Below are 16,160 nucleotides of genomic sequence, written 5' to 3' on the forward strand. Positions count from 1 at the left end.
TATCTCATGTACTATAAATGTCCTTGAGAAGATGACTTATGAATCATAACGCTGACCCAAAACACATGTTCCTAATACACGCATGAAAAACCATAAGATATATTAATGACTTCTCCGATGTGTGACAGCGTAATTTATGTTCTGCCTGTGAGACACCATGTTAACTGGTGTATTTTAAAATGAGTTGGGGGGTTTTAACAGCAGTGTATGTACGCCGTGTTCTGAAGAGGGCCAGTCATCCTCCTTACCTGTGTCAGATACTGCAACTTCTCCTCCTCTTCCTCTCCACCGCCTCCTCCTCTCCTCTTCCTCTCCTCCTCCTCCTCTCCTCCTCTCTTTCTCCTCTTCCTCCTCCTTCTCTTCTCCATGTTCTTGATATGAGGATTATCATGAATGAGGACGTCTGTCAGATCTTCAGTGATCTACACGTACAACTTCACCCGATCAGTCTAAAAGTTGCGATTAAAAAGCACGAGCAGCTCCTTTCTTCTATTGAAATCTTCCCAGAAAAGAGGAGAGGCCTTTCAATGTCATAGCCTCCAGAACACTCAAGTATTCATTGTGCTCTACTTTTCTCTTTCAACCTCTCTGCAGGAGGTAGAACTCATGACATCTATGTGTGCCGCTCGCTTTCAATATGCAATCCAGGCCTCTGATGATGGGAGTGATCCCTCAATAGCATCATATCTGTGTTATTGGCATGCGCCCGTGGGCGTGCCTCGCCAGTGATGCTCCAGTATGCCCAGTGTACCAGAGAGCAGAGTGACAGCACTCACGGGGGAGCAGAGGGCTTGTGTCGGGGCTGGAGGTTGCTCACAGCGCCTTCAGTCAACGGAGTGATAAGACGTACCAAAAAAAAAAAAAAAGAATCTTTGTTTTCCAGTTTTGGGGCGACTGGATTGAAAGATTGATTTAGCGACATCAAAATACAAGGTTGGTATTCTCATGTCGGCTTGGGGCCAGGGTATAGACCTGGGTGTGTTTGTATGCGTGTGCGCGTATTACTGCACGTGCGTGCGCGCATTCCTGTCGGTGTGTGTCTGCGGGTATGTGGGTGTGTGTTTCTGTTGTTGTGTGTGTATATTCCTGTTAGTGTGTGCGTGTGTGGGTGTTTGCGTAATGCATGGTTCTGTTTGGAAGAGTGATTGCTTTATTCCGGCCTTGTTGTGGCTGAGGGCCGACAGGGGCCTGGGCTGGGGCTTTGGGCAGCTGTATGGATGACTTGAGGAGGTCTCCATCATTCATAAAGCCCACTCCTACATGTAGAATTGATCTAGCAAAGAAGCAGGGTGGCAACAGCACTTCATCAGTCTTTCCCCTCCACAAATCACAGGGAGAGACTGCCCCAGGGGAGAGGTGACTCCCTGGTCAATGTAGAGGCCCCCTCAGACAGTAGAGTAGGCAGGGAGCGTCCCTGTGTGTCGTCCCCAAACAGCCTTGCACAGGAACGATGGCTCATTAAATGGTGAGGGTTGTGCCGGTGGGTTTAGCTGAGAGCTGGAAGGACAGTGAAAACTGAACAAATGTCCGAGACGTTTTTTTTTGTTTTTTTCTACTGTAATACTGACATGCTTTTTTCATGCTGATTTTTTTTATTTTATTTTACAGAGCTTGTGTTAAAGGAGACATGCACTGCTATCAGCATCAACCTCCACTAATGAATGGAAAGCAACTAATCATGAGAACATTTCCATTTTATCCAACAAAAATACATTTGTTATCTCAGTCATTGTCAGGCGTTGATTCATTTGTGATAAATGTTCCAAACTCGGCTGCCTACTGGCAACAGAAGCCAGACTGCTTTTTATCCTGGCTGCATAATTAAAGCTACCTTTACCCAGAGTGGTTAATATATGCATCTCCACCTATTAATAACCTAGGTCATTAATTCATCTAAATCTGTCATGTTTGACACAATGGTATTTTTTCTACCTGGTTTAGGGAAGGTGAGATGACGACACCCTTGCCTAGGGTTCAGAAGTCCTTATTCTTTGACTCACACCCTCTCACACACCCTCACACACCCTCACACACTCTCACACCTTGTAGACTTTGTCATTGATCTCCATGGCTACAATAATCTCTCTTCATTACTCACGACAGGCCAGCCAAGAGAACAGTTTTTCCGCCAGATTAATTAGTTTCTTTCTGGAAATAGAAAAGCTTAGGAAGAAGTTGGGTGATGCACGGAGGCATTGTGGAAACGCCACCCAAACGTCGCCGTGGTTCCTCTATCAGCTCTGATGTCATCGTTTGCGGAAAGCCCTTTTTCTTGAGAAGGCTTTCTCACAACCAACGTTAATGCTGATTCTTGACCAAAACCTTTTAAAAAAAGCAATCTTTCCAATGTCACACCATAGTTTCGCTTTGCATCGTGAAGCCGAGAATGCTTTAAACTTAAAAGCCTTTAAGACAGTTGTTTGGTCTCCTTCCTCCATCTTCTTCACGTTGTTCTCCTCAGGGGGTGTGCTCAGACAGCACTGCACACTGCCGTCTTCCTCTCTTCATTAAAGAGCATTAACATTCACAGACACTGTCGAGCGCCACGTTGAAAAGGTCTCCTTAACATTTCTCTAAAAGCTAACAAAGACTCCTCTTTGACAAGAACAGCTCAAAGCGTCTCAATCTCTTTTAGATGGAGCGGTTTGAGTGGACCATGGGAGAAATGTTTAGTCTTGGTTTAACTTTAGATTTGTTTATTTATTATGTCCACACACACACACACAACATAAATGCATGCAGGCTATGCAGTATATAAATAAAAAAACAACATATCTCTATAGAGAGAAAAAGATAAATGGTAAATATGTACATATATTATGATTTTTAACTGACTCAAATAAATATAAATATATATTTTAAGACTTTTGTCTGAGGGATGACCAAAGAGTGAACACAGATCCACTTCTAACTACTTTCATCCTTTACCTCGGTGTTGACACCTGCTAGATTGGTCCGCAGTTTTAATTAGCACGCTCCTTATTGCAGAGGAAGAATTCTGCCGATTGATCAAGTATCTTTCTCTTCCTAGTCGCCCAAAGAGACATTTAAATATTCAGGTAGATTATGAATGGCTACACCTCTATCTATTTATATATCTTATATTGACAGAATTACATTTATATGGTGTCAAGGTGAAGGGTTTTAATTTAGAGCTCTTGCAGTTCTTCTCAGATAACTCTGTAGGAGAATGATTAAGGATATGTGATTCATGTTAACGTTGATGCAGAAAATCGTACCTGGACCTTGTTTAACATGTCATATTTGGTTTCTGATCCGGAGATGGTCATGGACATGACAACCCCTGTGATGTGGCGGCTTCAGTAAGCGTCAGACGTGTCAGTGTATGTCTGTAACTAGTCTGACTCCTCTCCCACCTCTCTCCTCCTTCTCTTCCCTCCGCGTGGGGATTTTTTTGATGGACTGGCATGCTTCTAAAGAGGAGAACCCCGTCATGTGGGTTGGACAGCACAAAGGGAGGGAGGGAGGGAGGGAGGGAGGGAGGGAGGGAGGGAGGGAGGGAGGGAGGGAGGGAGGGAGGGAGGGAGGGAGGGAGGGAGGGAGGGAGGGAGGGAGGGAGGGAGGGGAGGGAGGGAGGGAGGGATGTGAACAGCGACGTCTCTGCTGTGACGAGGGAGACAGGAACATCCTTCTCCACATGTCGAGATGTCGGTCGGTAGGAGGGAATGTGAGCAGAACAGACAGCATCGTCACTTCTGCAGACAGAAGGGAGAATCCATCCGACAGATTGAGGGAGAGGGGCAGGGAGATGGAGAGATGGAGAGATAGTCAAAAAGCAGAGACAGAGACACAGAGTGAGACAAACACACACAGGCTGATATGTAGAGAGAGAGAGAGAGCGAGAGATAGATAGAGAGAATATAGATACAGTAGATAGATAGATAAATACAGTAGAAAGATAGATAGAGATAGATAACACAGAGAGAGAGAGAGAGAGAGAGAGAGAGAGAGAGAGAGAGAGAGAGAGAGAGATAGAGAGAGAGACAGAGAGAGAGAGAGAGAGAGCATGACAGATAGAGACCACTGTAGAGTGAGAGACACAGAGAGAGACAGCTGTGTTCAGAGGCAAATAGAGAGACATAGAGCTATAACATGAGACAGACCAAGAGAGACATAGATTGAGAGACAGAGGAAGACATGGGAAGTGAAAGCTCTACATCACTGTACTGTAGTCATCTGTCTCACACTGGAAGCCGATCGCTCGTTTCTGTGTCAAGTAACACGCTGATTGAGCCGTTACACAAATAGTGTTAAGCAGTCTTATACTTTCATTAGCCGCTCACTTTGGTTGACATGAAATAGAAACATTACATGTTCAGCCACAAAGCATGAAATACAATTTTGTCCATGGATTGCATGGGTGTAGATGGAATTGTTACAAGTGTTACAGTGTTTCCGACAACCTCACCACTCAGGAATAATACCCACTGTATATACAGCATGACTGGCAGTCGTTCGAGAACGTCAGTAAAAGTACATTACCTCCTAAAGTAATATGATGAGCTTCTGACTCTTCACTCTTAGAGATAATCTGCATAAATTCACACCCTTCAGTATGAGACTGCCTATCTCCCTCCTTCATACCTCTCCCCCTCCTGGTCTATCTCTCTATCTCTCATACTCGTTTGGCAATTAGACCCTGATCCTCCAGGGCTTATGCGGGCGTGAAGATGGAGGGAGAGATAGTCTAAGCGAAGGATTTGTCATAGCAGAGATCTTATCCACGGGAAAACCTTCAGCTCTGCTGAAGCTTCGTCTGTTAATTCATTACAGCACAGATTATGTAGGACTGCCAAATCAGCCCAGGTATCAAGGCTCGGACTCTCACACCAGCTTCATTTCCAGGGGGTTTGAAGCAGTGCCCCTTGACTCTGTGTGTGTGTGTCATGTGTGTGTGTGTGTGTCATGTGTGTGTGTGTGTGTGTCATGTGTGTGTGTGTCATGTGGGGTAAATCAGTGTGGATGTGTTTCAGGCAGGCGGTAAATCCCCTGTCATTAGGAGAGAGTGATCAGAATACTGATTGCCATCTTAACGTGCCCGATGCCAGCCTTTCACTCCAGGTGCCAGGAGATCTCACAGACCTCACAGGGATCTCTCTCTCTCTCTCTCTCTCTCTCTCTCTCTCCCTCTCTCTCTCTCTCTCTCCCTCTCTCTCTCTCTCTCTCTCTGTCTCTCTCTCTCTCTCTCTCTCTCCCTCTCTCTCTCTCTCTCTCTCTCTCTCTCTCTCTCTCTCTCTCTCTCTCTCTCTCTCTCTCTCTCTGTCTCTCTCTCTCTCTCTCCCTCTCTCTCTCTCTCTCTGTCTCTCTCTCTCTGTCTCTCTCTCTCCCTCTCTCTCTCTCTCTCTCTCTCTCTCTCTCTGTCTCTCTCTCTCTCTCTCTCTCTCTCTCTCTCTCTCCCTCTCTCTCTCTCTCTCTCTCTCTCTCTCTCTCTCTCTCTATCTCGCTCTCTCTCTCTCCCTCTCTCTCTCTCTCTCTCTCTCTCTATCTCTCTCTCTCTTTCTCTTTCTCTTTCACTTATTTTTTTCCATCAGCTCTATCTACATGTATATTTAGAAATGTACATGTCTATGACACTTGTATTAGCAAAATGTATAATAATGTTATGTAAAAATACGACTATATTGCATACTTGCAAAGGACCCTGTTTGCACCTGGATGGTTGGTGAAGTGAACAGGTGTCAAAGTATCTCATTACTGCATGTATTGCAGCTGGCAAGCATATTCCCGGACATCACATCAGAGTAAACTGTTTGAACATCTCTGTCAAAATCTCTGCTGGATGGATCCAGCTCTCAGTGTTCACACCCAGAAAACTATGCACTGTTACCGTGAGACTCAGGGGTATAGCTTACTGTGTCCATGTCCTGAGATGAACGAGGCTGCCCCTAAGAGGCCCTTTGAGGCTGCCCCTAAGCAAGGTCCAGAAGAGAAAAGTCCCCTCCTTCTCTGTTGCAGTCCTCTGTTAGCTGTCTGTCCAACCAACAAGAGCGGCCATCTTGAATCTCTCCTCCTGTTGGCTATGACTGCCAGTATTGTAGCTTCTGCCAAACAGATGGAACAACAGCATCACAGTGCTGCACACACGCACGCACGCGCACAAACAAGCTCACAAACACATGCACATACACACGCATGCAAACACACACACACACCCACACACACTCTTTGGGGGATTTCACGGTCTGCTTTGATGCTAACTCGTTCTCAACAAACTGTATTCATATTCCACAGCTGCACTTTCTCTTTTGTAAGGACAGCAACATAAAAATGTCATCAAAATTCAATTATATACCAACCAGACTCATACTGGTCAGAGACGGTTGGATGGAAACCCCAGAACACTGTTTTCACTTTCTGTGTTTTGAATGTTGGTTTGAATATGAATATTCATTGAGGCGGATGTGATCCTGGGCAGCATAATACAGTTGTATCTGTGACCTCAGTGCACAGCAGCCTAAATCACAGTTCAAACGATCCCCACAGTAACGACCTGGGAGCCCTCCATGATGAGAGTGATTGCAGAGAAGCGGTGAGTGTTGGAGGTGAGGGATGAGGCTTATCTGTCCCTGTCAGCCTGGGCATTAGTCATGCTTTCCCACACGAGCAGACCGGTGTTCAGGGGCTTGGTTGATGCTTTGCATCGCAGATCCATCCTGGATCAGAGCCTGATGGCAGAGCTCTGCCTCTCTCTGTCTCCATCTCTCTCTCAGTGTCTCTCTGTCTCCATCTCTCTCTCAGTGTCTCTCTCTCACACACACATTCACACACACACAAAATTGACCAACGTTTCAATCTTATTTGACAGGAAAACTTGGGCCACGTCTCTGTAGGGTAAACTGTCAGAGAAAGTTTCCAGCGGAAGCCAACAGAAGGAGCACCAGAGAACACTTTCTCTGTCGTTTCCCTTTTTTCTCTTCCAAAGCCAAACTCAATTTATGTCAAGCAAGGTTTCAAAGACCTTGGGATTAAAGCTGTAAACTGGCCGCTGTCAGACCTGAAGCCTTACTAACAATTTAGTGCCAAAGAGACGTTGTTCAATATCATTTCGTATTATATCACGTCAGGGCGCCGTGACAACCACCCATCAGGCCAGTCACAGCTGGTTTGCCCTGAAGAACTCCTCCCTGTCTCCTCCAATCACAGCAGACTCCCCACTCCTCTCTGATCTCCGAGGGGACGTCTAGAAGGAGGCCTGGGAGGGGGTGCTGGTGGGGGGAGGGGGGGGGGGGGGCGGCAGCTTTGGGTAACGAAGGCTTTCCAGCAGTTCCGTCAGGTAATGGGGACGAGGTGTTGATGGTTGTGGAGAGGCTGAGGCAGTAATGGGTCTGCCAGGTGTCGTCAGCGACCTTATTATAACTGCTGTAGACATCTCTAATGGACTGCTCACCTAGCCTGAGCCCACAGAAAAATAACTCAGTGTAAGAAGATGAACAGTAATATGGCTCTTATTACCATACCTACCCATGCCTGTCACTGCAAGCATACAGTACTCACATTTCTAACAGGGTTGTTTAAACGTGTCGGAAGTTCCACCATCCTTTGTTTGGTCAATGTATGGTAATGTTTCAGATGGATGTGCTCTGATGCATCTCACCTCCCCACAGCGTCAGGCTGGTGGACGGCGGACCAGACCGGAGTGTGAGAGTTCATTATTGAAGCAGGTCAAGGTTAGGGAGTCAGATGGCTGGGCGGTTAGGGAATGGGGCTGTTATTCAGAAAGTTGCCGGTTCGATTCTCAGCTGTGCGAAATGACGTTGTGTCCTTGGGCAAGGCACTTCAGCCTGCGTGCCTCAGGGGGAATGTCCCTGTACTCACTGTAAGTCGCTCCGGATAAGAGTGTCTGCTAAATGATTAAATGTAAATGTGTCATCTCTGCCTATGACTGAACTCTGCTGTCCAGGTCTGTGAAGCCAGAGAAGCAGGAGCGCAGAGACAGATATTGTTAAAGTCTTCGGGCCAAAAATATGTTTTACTAGCAGCTCTGTATCAGACAAGAATAGATGGTGTATGTCAGGGGCATAGTCAGTTTATTCTCTGCTCGCTTGACTTTGTCATGGGTGTAGAAGGCATTCTGTTCTCTGGCTGCCTCAGCTCTCCTGACTGCATCGATTTCTTTCCCGAGCGCTCTTTGTCAAAACATCTAACCATGGACCTCAAAGACCCCTCACCTTTTACACTCACTCAGAAACACTTTGAGTTCTGGTGTGTGTGTGTGTGTGGGTATATTATTGCACAAGGAGGAAAGGAGGTGGGGGGGTGAGGGAAGTGATTGGCAACAACCTCTCTCTCTTTCTTTCTCTCTTTCACCCCTTTACTCTCTTTCTCTTTCTGTCTCTCGCTCTCTCTTTCCTGACACAGAGAAAATATTATGTAGTGACTGACTCCCGTTGAATCCACATGGTGATTCATCGCCCAATTCCAAACTGCCAAGTAGCTAAATGGCACCAGGTCTGCCAAAATTCATACCAGGACCGCACAGAAGACGTGAAAAATTAAATGTCATCCTGGCACAGAGGAAAACTTTCACCTCTCATCCAGCAGAATATGCTTCGTTCATTCAGCCGTGATGGATGGAAGCCCGGGGCGATACTTAACCTACTTAGTAATGTCGCGTGGCACTGAATGTGTTTACTTTTGAAAAATAGTGAGAAAACATCAACTCTATCAGAGCCTGACATCAACACATTCTTCCTCCAAATAAAGTGCCTTTTTATGTTGATGCAGGAATGAATTTTCCCCCTCATCAAGCTTGTTTGCAGTATATCACAGTGTAACGCCAGAGGTATAACATAGCGGGGCTGGGAGGAGGGAGGACAGAAACTGTTCCTGAATACTGAGGGATATCTGTTTGACTGCTTACTATTTTAAATTCAGGATATTCCACGAAAGAAGCAGTGATTGTGATTTTCTTCCTCAGATAACTTCTCCTACATTAACCTCAATGTCCTCGGGGAACATCCGAGCACCTGCGAGATAAAATGAGGTGGCGTTATTGCACAGCGAGGGGAATTTAGGAAAGCAAGTGCACAAAAAGAGAGTGAGGGAGACAATAGGGTAGAGAAGCAGGAAAAGGATGATACTGGAAGACATAGAGAGAGAGAGAGAGAGAGAGAGAGAGAGAGAGACAGAGAAAGAGAGAGAGAGAGAGGGTAGGAGGGCTGAGCGATGACTGGCTACTTTAGCAATTAAAATGTGGGGCAAAGACACAGAGGCTTGGGTTGACCGGGAGACTGCACCATTCATCATCCCAGCTGCCATAAAGCAGAGCTAGATGGAATCTTTGATTTGAGCTTCAGAAGAACATAAATCAAAATCCAAACCATGGGCCTGTCAGGAGCATCGCCACAATAACCCATTTGAGAGAGAGAGGGAGAGCAGAGGAGGAGAGGGGAAGGGGGGAGTGGAGGATAACCAAGGAAAGAGAGGGAGAGGAGGAGGAGGACAGGGGAGCTAAGGTTGGAGAGCCGGAGAGAGGTGAGGGCTCTGTTTCGTGGTTTTACCCTTTTTTTCCCCTTTGACCCATATACACTCACACACACACACACAAAGCCATACACACACAATCACACACATGAGCACAAATTCATATATGCACAGATGCACACAGACACACACACATGCACTCTCTCACACACACACACACCTATGCGAGGTTCAGCTGCAGCTGGTAGGACTTGGTGCTCTACACAGCAGCACCACGGTGTTCCAGGTCATTGATCAAGCGCCAGGGTCCTGTCACTGACCAGTGGTGTGTCTGACCTGCCCCCCCTCCCCCTGTCCCTGGGCCCACCCTCCTCTCCTCACACCCTCACATACAAGGCAGGGAACAAGGAAGTGAGGTCACACAGCGAGTACACCCATCCATCTAAATAGCATGACAACGACAGCTAATAAATCATTCATTCATTGTTTAATCTATTGTATGTCTTGGCAGGAGTCAGGGAGCGGGTATGAAGATAGATCTGCCCTGCACAGGTGGGGCTCTGTGGAGAGGATTTTAATGTTCCTGCTCTCCTTATCAATTAGTAATGTCTCTCCATTCTACCTGCGGCCAATTAAGGTCGTTAATGATTGAAATAACACAGAGAGTCTTACATCAAGAGCCACGGTGATTTAAGAGACTCAGTCATGACATATTGGACGTGCTTTTTAAAGCCTTGTCATACTCAGAACTGTGGGCCCGTTCTTTAGTCACATGGTCCAAGCATGGCCCCACTCACCAAGCCAGAGAGATCAGAGGCGTTTTGCTTTCCACCATGAAGAACCTCTGAAGAGGCATGAATATTCAGGTTGCTCTCTCCGCTAACTATCCCCCCTGCTGCAGCAGTGAGCTCAGGAGAGGCTCTATTGATTCAAGCAAACAGAGGTTTCCTGACACTACCCATCACAGTAGCAATAGTTACCCTGTGTCAGTCCCAGGAAGGTCTTGTGTCCTGGAACTGCTGGGGTAGGTTTCAATGGGCAGGTTACTGAGGGAAGGTTATTGAGGGCAGATAACGATGGGCAGGTTACCGTGGGCAGGTTACCAAGGGCAGATAACGATGGGCAGGTTACCGTGGGCAGGTTACCGAGGACAGATAACAATGGGCAGGTTACCGTGGGCAGGTTACCGTAGGCAGGTTACCGTGGGCAGGTTACCGAGGGCAGGTTACCGAGGGCAGCTTACCGAGGGCAGATAACGATGGGCAGGATACTATGGGCAGGTTACCGAGGGCAGCTTACCGAGGGCAGGTTACCGAGGGCAGTTTACCGAGGGCAGGTTACCGAGGGCAGGTTACCGAGGGCAGATAACGATGGGCAGGATACTATGGGCAGGTTACCGAGGTCAGCTTACCGAGGGCAGGTTACCGAGGGCAGCTTACCGAGGGCAGGTTACCGAGGGCAGCTTACCAAAGGCAGGTTACCGAGGGCAGGTTACCGAGGGCAGCTTACCGAGGGCAGGTTACCGAGGGCAGCTTACCGAGGGCAGGTTACCGAGGGCAGGTTACCGAGGGCAGGTTACCGAGGGCAGGTTACCATGCAGCCTACCAGCCCGCCGCTGCACACGCATGCCACAGCACTATCTGTCACTGCTGTCTGTGTCCGCTAGCACAGCACGGCATCTGTGTTCGCTAGCACAGCACGGTGTTAGTCAGAGTGCTTTCAGCCTTGACAGTCGGGACGGAAGACGCAATGAGAAGGAGGGTGAGGGGGAAGGGGTGAGGGGGAAGGGGTGAGGGGGACGAATGGATGGCAGCTCCACTTTATTACTGTCACTCTGCTCTCCTCTCCCAGTCTGCCTCTACCTCCCCACTACCACCCTGACCATTAATCACACAGTACTGACTCCCATCCGCTCCTCCCTTCCTCTGTCCATCCCCCTGTCCTACCCTTCCTCTCTCTCCTCCTCTGTCTCTGTCTCTCCCTCTCTCCTTGCCTGTCTCTCTCTCCCACCACCTCTGTCCTTCTCTATTTCCATCCTCTTCTTGCTCGGGTTGCGCTTCAATTTATTTAAGTTTAATGCACGCCTTATACTTCTCTGATACTTCTCTCTTTCTCTCCTTGTCTCTCTCTCTCCCCCTCTTCCTCTCCCCCTCTTCCTCTCTCTCTCTCTCTCTCTCTCTCTCTCTTTCTCTCTCTCTCTTTCTCTCTCTCTCTCTCTCTCTCTATCTCTCTCTCTCTCTCTCTCTCTTCTCTCTCTCTCTGTCTCTCTGTCTCTCTCTCTCTCTCTCTCTCTCTCTCTGTCTCTCTGTCTCTCTGTCTCTCTCTCTCTGTCTCTCTGTCTCTCTCCCTCTCTCTCAGTACACAAGGCAGACAGAGCTGTGGCGTCTAGCCAGCCTTGGTTTCTCCTGAGCTCAGGATCATACCTGGCATCAGATGACAGGACAGCTGCTGCTCAGGTAAGAGATAGGGACACAGCTCAGATAGGAACACAAGGAGAAGATCACTCTCTCACTGTGGCATCACCCCTGCAGCAACGCCGCCGGCGTTCCCTCTCTGTCGCTCCCCTCCTCACGCTCCCCACCCGCTCTCTCTCTCTCTGACTGTCCCCCTCTCTCTCCCTCCCCCACCTCTCTCCCTCCCTCTGACTCTCTCCCTCTCCCTCCCCACCTCCCTTTCTCTGTCCTAGTAGCAACCAGCCCCCCATCGTTCCCCGGGGCCCCTGCCAGACAGTTGTGCTGTGTTGATGCTTTCATATCACATATATACAGTCAGCCAGCCCAGTCAGCCAGCTAGTGAGGTATCTCTGGGGTACCTGTCTAGGTTCACCGCTGCTACCTGGGTACCAGGAAGAGGCACTCCCATAGGCCCGCCAGCCAGCCGGCCCGCCACTCCCTTCCCAGGATCCTCCCCTCCCGCCTAATGGGTCGACAGGGATTTGGGGAGGGAGCGTAGGAGGGGGTGGAGGGGAGGGGTGGAGGGGCAGGGGTGTAGGAGGGGAGGATGCGTAGGAGGGGGTGGAGGGGTGGAGGGGTAGGGGCGTAGGAGGGGGTGGAGGTGGACAGAGACGGATGGCTCCTGACAAATCCGTCCCTGACAGCCAGTGAATACAGGGCAGCCTAGCATAAAGGTCACAGCCGACCGTCATAAAGGAACGCTTGACTTTCAGAGTTTCACCCCTGGTGCCACTGCCCTGCTCCCCACAGCCCTGCTGCCCACTGCCTGCACGCCTCTTGTGCTTCGCCAAGCACAGGTACCTATGTACCTATGGATGTTATCTTAGCTTCCACACCTCTCAGCCGTAACAACAGTAAATGTACATTGTCTTATTACTGAGGTGAATCCATGTGAATTGTACGGCAGTGATGTTCATGAACTGCTTCAAAAGCTCAATAGAGGTAAGATCATGAGAGAAGGTCAATCAGTGTGTGGGTGCCTTCTTCCATCGTCGACACCTTCTGGTTCAGAGAGGTTCTTGGAAAATGCCCCCCCCCCCCTCTCCCTCTCCCGCTCCCCCACCCCCCCTCCCGGGCCCGGCACAGTGTGGCGTTGCCCGGCGTCGTCAGGGTGATTGTTGTTTATTGACTGCAGAGCAGAGTGGATGAGAGCACAGCTACTGTGTGTGAGGAGAGCTGGTCCAATCAGGTGTCAGTGGTCCACAGACACAGCCTCTAATGAGCCTCCTGAGACCGTGTACAGCCTCTGGGCCTGCAGCCCCACAAAACACTTACTGCCACCCCAGACCCCCCCCCACACGCACACACACATCACACTCATCATCCTCGTCTTCCTCTCCCTTCTCTCTCTCCTCTCCCTCCTCCACCTCTTCTCCCTCTTCTCTCTCTTCTCTGTCCTCTCCCTCCCTCCTCTCCCTCCTCCCCCTACTCCAGTCTGTCTCCCAGCAGAGAAACCCTGTTTCCAGGAGCTCCACCTCCTAGCTCCGCATCCTGGAAGCCTGAGTGTCGTGTGTCTCCATAGTGACGCTCACCCCCTCGTCCGTCGTCACGGCGCTCCTGGGGACCCTAAGGGACACATCCCAGCAGGGCGCCACAAACACCACAGCTCCCAGAAGGCCACGCTCCCAGAAGGCCAAGCTCCGGCCACACCTCCGTCAGCCCTGGCGGGAGCCCTCTGCCCTGCCTCCACACTGCCTCCCCACTGCCTCCGCCCTGCCTCCACACTGCCTCCACACTGCCTCCACACTGCCTCCGCCCTGCCTTCCCACTGCCTCCTCACTGCCTCCGCCCTGCCTCCGCGCTGCCTCCGCCTCTCCGTCTGAGGCGTCCGCTGGCTGCCGCTCTGCCTTCTGACGGGACGTGTGACCTTTTCCCCACGTCAGGTGTCACGGCCGGTTGCGTCAGGCCTGGCGGACGCTCCCCTCCTCCTCGTCCCTCCGCTCCCCTCCTCTCCCCTCCTCCTCCTCCTCTCCCCTCCTCCTCCTACGCTCCCCTCCTCCTCCTCCGCTCCCCTCCTCCTCGTCCCTCCGCTCCCCTCCGCTCCCCTCCGCTCCCCTCCTCCTCCTACGCTCCCCTCCTCCTCCTCCGCTCCCCTCCTCCTCCTACGCTCCCCTCCTCCTCCTCCTCTCCCCTCCTCCTCCTCCTCTCCCCTCCTCCTCCTACGCTCCCCTCCTCCTCCTCTGCTCCTCTCCTCCTTGTCCCTCCGCTCCCCTCCCCTCCCCTCCTCCTCCTCCTCTCCCCTCCTCCTACGCTCCCCTCCTCCTCCTCCTCTCCCCTCCTCCTACGCTCCCCTCCTCCTCCTCCTCTCCCCTCCTCCTCCGCTCCAGACCCTGGTGATGCTGGCCGCAGCACTGCTCTGCGGGGATGCTCTACAGGATGTGATGCGGGGCGACAGGGGTGACGGGGAGGGAACGGGTCTGGTGGGGTCGGGGAGACAGCCTGTTCACAGCAAGGAGGGTCCCAGTAAGACACGACACACACTGTTCATCACACACGCACGTCGCACACTGCTCCTTAGCAGCACCGTGGTGAACAGCTGCCAGGGCGAACACCAAAACAGTGATGATAGGTGTGCCTGTGTAGCCGCTATGTGGTGAAACTCACTCCTCAAATATGTAACAGGCCACCCGCCTCAATGAATGGCTAGCTTTTCGTTGGCGTAGTTGGTAGTAGTGGCGCTCGGGAAGTCAGAGGTGGTGAGTTTGACTCCTGGTCGGAGAGGACAGTGCCTCTGACGGAACTTGCAAGACCACGTCTGTTACATCTGTGTATTACTGTGTGTGCGTGTGTGTGTGTGTGTGTGTGTGTGTGTGTGTGTGTAGTGTGTGATGGAGAGGGGGAGACTGTGTGGTGGTGGTTGGGCTCATCAGTCCTCTGTAACTGGGCTGGGAGAGTACTGGGGACCAGACAGTCACCAGAGTGACAGGCTGGCCGCTTCCTTGCAGGCCATGCTGCTCCAGATCGCTGGAGGGACTCATCTCCACGATCTGATAAACAACCGTACCCGTCCAAGTCCAGAGTGAGTGGCGTGTGAGTGCTTTGGTGTGTGCCTGCATGTCCATGTGCTTGTGCCTGTGAGCGTGACAGCATTCATACGTGTGAATTCTGGGAAAAGCGGGGAGGTGTGCCAGAGTAGGGGTCCCAACACTGACCTCCTCCTTAATTAGGAAACCCTCCCTCCCTCCCCAAGCCCAGATAAACCCTGACCCTGATCTGGTCACAACTGACTAGGACAATCATGATAGCGGGCCCCCCAGATCCTCCGGCCTGGGGTCAATTTCCCACCCCCTTCTTCAGCTGTCTGTTTACAGTAGAAATAAACTGCTGCTGTCCATACATTAGCCAAGCCGTAGATGCATTCCTTTCAGAATACATTAGTGGAATGTGGCTGTGCTATGTGGCGAGGCCTGTCTGCTGAGGTTCAGTCTCTGGGAACAATGCTGTCTCCCTCCCTGTCCCTCCCCAAGGCCCAGGGACGGACCAGGACAATCAGCCATGGGAAGATTTCCTGACACGCCATGTTCAGTGAATGTTTACAAATGACTAGCTATAGTAAATGGTAGAAAACCCTGAGGTTCGCTAGATATCAGGAGAGAACGCAAAGGCGAGGTGGGGGGTGGGGCGGAGTGAGAGAAGAGAAAAATAGAGAGGAGAAAGAGAGAGGGAGAGACAGAGAAAGAGAGAGGGAGAAAGTGAGAGTGATGAAAGAGAGAGAGGGAGAGGGGAAAGAGAACAAGCAATAGACAGAGACAAAGAAAGAGAGAGAGGGAGAGAAAGAGAGAGAGAGAGAGAGAGAGAGAGAGAGAGAGAGAGAGAGAAGAGAGAGAGAGAGAGAGAGACAGAGAGGGAGGACTGTTTGATAACCCCAGCAGGTTTTGTCTGACATCCGAACGATAGCCAGCAGGCCAGCAAACAACCACCACACCCTCAATCCATGTTTTATTGTATTGGAGCAGCAGTGTTATATGTCCTGGCCTCCCCTTAGCACCACACACACTGGGCTCTCCAAACAAAAAATCCATACCATCGACCCACTAGTGTCACCACAATTACTCTTCCCAAGCAGCCATTGAGGACAAATTACATCTGCACTGCCTTTTCACCCGGTCACCAGAGCTGTGCTTCCGTCTCCTCTCCCCCCTCCAGCCCCCACCACACCCGCTCAGCCCTTCACCCCCTGCACCGCTGCCCTGACCCTCCCACGCTCAGAGGCATGGGAGAGAGGACAGCACCGGACAGGACCGACCACAGTGGATGATGGAC

This window comes from Hypomesus nipponensis, chromosome 14, assembly GCF_054491055.1.
Source record: "Hypomesus nipponensis isolate SF chromosome 14, ASM5449105v1, whole genome shotgun sequence".
In the NCBI taxonomy this organism is placed as follows: Eukaryota; Metazoa; Chordata; class Actinopteri; order Osmeriformes; family Osmeridae; genus Hypomesus; species Hypomesus nipponensis.